At 51.1% G+C, this 4,938-nt stretch overlaps 1 pseudogene; it reads left to right on the top strand.

Moving 5' to 3' along the window:
• The first annotated feature begins 354 nt into the window (after nt 1-354).
• On the top strand, nt 355-1,786 carry LOC132513705 (melanoma-associated antigen B4-like; annotated as a pseudogene).
• The last annotated feature ends 3,152 nt before the right edge of the window (nt 1,787-4,938 follow it).

Here is a 4,938-nt window from a genome sequence, read left to right as displayed (position 1 = left end):
CGGCCGTCCAGGGAGGACCCCGAGTGAGGACTAAGGGAGTCACCCACCCCGAAGACAAGGGACAAGAGAGAATATGGCCCGTCCCCTCCTGTCAACCCTTAGACTCCCAAGAAAGGACTGTCAGGCTGAGACTGCCCGTAATTTCCTCTGCCAGGTCCGAGGGAGGTTAGAGCTTTGTTCTGAAGGGGCAGCCACCAGGCAGCAGAACGGAGGGTCCCAGGACCCTTTGGTGGTGGGCTGAACGCTCCCTCCTTTCCTCCTCCTGGGTGTCGTGGAAGATGGTGGTGTCAACTTCAGAGCAGCGGAGGGGGTGGGGGTGGGGGGTCTTGCCACCAACTGTCATCCTGACTCTGAATGGGAACTGCGGAGACCTACCTCCCCTGCCAGCCCCCACTGTCACCCCCGTACCGCCCAGGCAGGGCTGGCTGGCTGTGGCCCAAGGCTCACTCTACCGTCCTCCACAGGGGTCTCAGGGGACAGGCTGAGCAGGAGAACAGGAGCCCTGTGGGTCCTCGGGCAGTGCCCTCAAGGACCCTGCAGAGGCGGCCTTGGTTAAAGCCAGGGAGGAATCTCCCCGCTGAAGGTGCTCACAGCATCTCCTTGTCCCTCCCCCAGGTGCCCTCGTTGCCTGCCTTCCTGCCCACACTCCCGCCTGCTGGTCCTGACCTGTGTCATCATGCCTCGGGGCCGGAAGAGCAAGCGCCATGGCCGCAAGAAACGCCACCAGGCCCAGGGGGAGACTCAGAGTCTCAAGGGTACCCAGGCCACTGAGGCGGCTGCAGCAGCGGCGGCGGCAGAAGAGGTAGAAGAGTCGCCCCCCTCCCCCGCTTCTGTTTCTCGGGGTACTCCCCCGAGCTCCCCTGTTGCTGGCACTCGCCAGGAGCCTCCGGGAGCCCCAGCCACGAGCCCTCGTGATGCAGGGGTTTCATGCCCAGGATCTGAAGGGGGTGCCCAGAGCCAAGATGAGAAAAGTGCAGGTACCTCCCAGGCAGCACCTTCCGTTCGCAGCAGTCGCAGAGATCCTCTGACCAGGAAGGTCAGAAAGTTGGTGCAGTTCCTGCTGGAGAAATACAAGACGAAGGAGCCCATCCTGCAGGCAGCACTGCTGAAGGCTGTCAACAGGAAGTACGAGAAGCACTTCCCTGAGATCCTCAGCAGAGCCTCTGAGATCATGCAGGTGGTCTTTGGCCTCGAGCTGAAGGAAGTCGACCCCAGCAGTCACTCCTACGCCCTCATCAGCAATGTGGCCCTTCCCAGCGAGGGAAGTACAAGTGATGAGTCCGGGCTGCCCATGTCCGGTCTCCTGATGATTCTCCTGGGCCTGATCTTCAAGAAGGGCAACCGTGCCACCGAAGAGGAGATCTGGGAATTCCTCAGTGAGTTGGCTTTCTATGCTGGGATGAGGCACTTGATCTCTGGGGAGCCCAGGAGGCTCATCAGCAAAGATTTCGTGCAGCAGAAGTACCTGACGTACCGCCAGGTGCCCAACAGCGATCCTCCGCGCTATGAGTTCCTGTGGGGCCCGAGAGCCCACGCTGAAACCAGCAAGATGAAAGTGCTGGAGTTTGTGGCCAAGATCATCGGTACCGTCCCCAGTGCCTTACCAGATCTCTATGAGGAGGCTCTGAAAGATGAGGAAGAGAGAGCCGCGGCCAGGGCTGCAGCTGTTGCAGAGGGCAGACCCCTTCCAGGGCCAAGGCCCGCAGCTCCTCCCACATGTAGCGGGGGAGGCCGCGGGCAGATTGCTCACTTTGTTTTGGAAGAGAGCAGTCAGGCTCCTAAATAGTGCAGAGTAGTAGGGGTGGAGGGAACAAAGTATAGATCTTATTTACCTTCCTGTTTTAAACTAGTAACTTCTATGTATTATTGATTGATTTATTTAGGTTTTTTCCAATGTTTTTTTCTTGTAATAGATAGTGTGTTTTCTTAAGAATATGAATTCGTGAATGACATTGCTTGCATATTTACTGCTGTTTAAAGAGTTCTAAAGTTACAGTTTTGGTACATGTAAAAGGAATTCACGAACCATCTATATTTTCTGTATGATCCAGAAATAGAAAACATGGCACTGCAATAGACATTGTCATGGAAATGTGAAAGGCGACCACAGAAAATATTTAGAAACAAAAAATGGAGAAAACAGAGAGTAAAAGCCATTTAACTCGTGGTTTGCCTTACTTCGTTTAAACTTTCTTTTGGTAGAAATAAAAGATACTTTGATTTAGCTCATTTGTTGAGTATTTGTTTCTTTTGCCCTAGTGCACTGCATATTCTCTGCTACCTACTGGATTAAAAATAACCTCTGATGGGAGGGTGGTATTTTGGGGGTTCATAATAATCATATCATAACTGCCATTCATCAAAAACCCAATATTGCGTAATGAGTATGCCACTGCTTTACATGTAGTACATAACATTCCAACATTCACGCAGGATAGGATTTAGCAGACTCCCTTTACAGGTGAATAACTTGCAGGTGTCTCAAGTTCACAAGACTGATTAAGTGACCTTGCTGGGTCTAGTCCCCTGGTCTGGAATAGTCTAGAGCCTACACTCTTCCACTCCTCCCAGCCTAAGCCAGACCTTACGTCTTTTAATTCATTTTTCTTCTCACCACTCCAAAATGTATCTCATGGGATAAAAGGGGCCCTGTTCCCAAAGCACTGTTTTGGAATACAGTAACAATAATGCTGAATAAGTGAATGGTATAAATAAAAAGAAAAATTTTCGGTGACAATGGGGTCTTCTACATATGCAATGTCAGATACCCTGAAAAGATCAGCATCTCCTCATTTACTCTTCAAGTTTCTCAGGGACATAAAAGCCTTGGTTTAAGAGCTGTGTCCTCAGGTCAGTGGAGGGAGGAGTCCCAGCCTCTGATAGTTACTCAAGGTGAGGACCTTAGAACAGAAGGGGGCCCCACAAAGTCTACCCTGCTTTCTCCCTTGTGTGGCCATGCGCAGAGCTGTCTGTCTAAAGGTACCCCTTCTTTTCCTCCGGGGCAAGGGTGGAGAGGTTCTCAGGGAGGTGAGTTCCTTGGTCTTGTGGCAGCATCTCCAATTCTGCCCAAGTAGGAGATCCTAACAGGCCTTAATTTGCTTCAGGGTGAGGACACTGGGTGCCGATGAGTGGACTCCCCATAACAAAGGGGACCACACAGAGGCCCCCTGGCAGGAGTAGCCAGGGAATAGGTCTCTTATCTCCCCTTCTGGTGTCTCAGGAAGGTGAAAGCCTTGGCCTGAGGCTGGCAGACAGACAGTAGGGAGGGTGGAGTCCCATATGCTACCTGAAGTCAAGGTAAGAAACCTGAGTTAGGACTGAGGGGCCACTGACTCCAGAAGAGTGGGGCCTTGTAAAGTCCTGCTCCTCAGAAGACCCCAACAGCTTTGGACAGATCTGGTTCATCCTGACTTCCAATTCAGAATTCCCAAGAAGGTAATGCCTTTGTGCTGAGGAGCACAGCTTCAGGGGAGTGGAGGGTGGAGTCCTGGGTCTGGTCAAGCATCACGATGAGGACCCTGAATGAGGAGCAAGAGGACCACTCACTCCAGAACAGAGGAGAATGCAGAGTCCCGCCCCTGAGGTCAGCCCCAGGAGGCCCAGGACAAAGCTTTCTGGCTGACCTGCCCCCTCTTTCCACTGGGGGTGGTCTCGGGGAGGCGAGGGCCTTGGTCTCTGGGGAACAGCCTCACTCAGTAGAGACTGGAAATCTAGTGACTCTAAATGAGGATAAAGGGACTCCACCTAGAGCAGAGCCCTGCCACTGGATACCTCCCCTTGGCAAATCCAGGACCTACAAGGTGACTCAAGGTACCCCAGGGTTCATTACGCCTCACTTGTAATAACTTAGCATTGCGGCTTTTGCTTCCCCGCCCCACCCCATGGGTTCTGCTTGGGTGCTTATGGGTAAGTGCCTGCATACTAGCAGGAAAGTTATATAGCCTAAAGCTGTCGATCGATTTGTCAGTCAAATAACACAGGACACAGGGAGGGACCACCACTCTACAAAACACAGCCCTACCCCATCGCGGGGCTGCTTCTGGTTTCCAGACAGCCCGCTCTCCTGCTTTCTCGGGAGCGTACCTTTGCCCTGCTTAACTGAACTCTTGCTACTTAAAACTGCTCTACGCCTCTCGACTGAATTCTTCCTCTTTGGGAGGGCAAGAGCCCAGGAAATCGCCATTCTGCCGGTGGCAGTATGGATCGCATATTCATTACTTTTATCAGGTACAAGTTAAAGTTTTGATATTTCATAAAACAAATTTAAAAACCTTCCATTTTTTTTTATGACCTAGAACAAGAAAACACAGCAATGGAAGAGGGATTTCCATGGAACTATGAATAGACTCGGCAGTAAAATCATGTGGGTCAAGTAAAAAAAGGAAAGAAAAAGCGTACATGGTGATACATTTTTGGTTTGTTTTATTCTTTTAGTGCTTCTTTTTGTAAACCTCAAAGATGTTTTCTTAGATTACTCAAGATTGTGAGAGAAATTAAACAATAATAAAGTAGACATCCTTATCATTGCCACTCTTATTCCCAACCATTAATTGAGCAGCTACTCTTTGGAAGGCTCCGTGGCACAACTGGGGATGGGAAGAAAAAGAAGACTGAGCCACTGTCCATAGACCTTCGGAGCCTAGGAGCTGCTGCCATGTCAAGATGGTGAGACACACTCTGAGACCTAAATAAATGGCAAGTTACAACAAGGGGTGAGAAAGAGAGGAGGTTCCAGATGAGAGCAGTCAAGTGTAAATGCTCTGAAGCAAGGAAGTCTGGAGCTTTGGGACACTGCAGTTCCCTTGAGGAGGTGATTTTAAGTTAGGCGGGATGGTGGGCTAAATGAGGCCGAGTGAATTGTGGTGGGGGAGGGTGGGACCCTTAGATGGTGGGCCTCAGAGTTGACAGACTCAAGACTGGAATGGAAGCTTACCCTGA

The sequence above is a fragment of the Lagenorhynchus albirostris genome, chromosome X, assembly GCF_949774975.1.
Source record: "Lagenorhynchus albirostris chromosome X, mLagAlb1.1, whole genome shotgun sequence".
Classification (NCBI taxonomy): domain Eukaryota; kingdom Metazoa; phylum Chordata; class Mammalia; order Artiodactyla; family Delphinidae; genus Lagenorhynchus; species Lagenorhynchus albirostris.
This window is presented reverse-complemented; position numbering and strand designations above follow the sequence as displayed.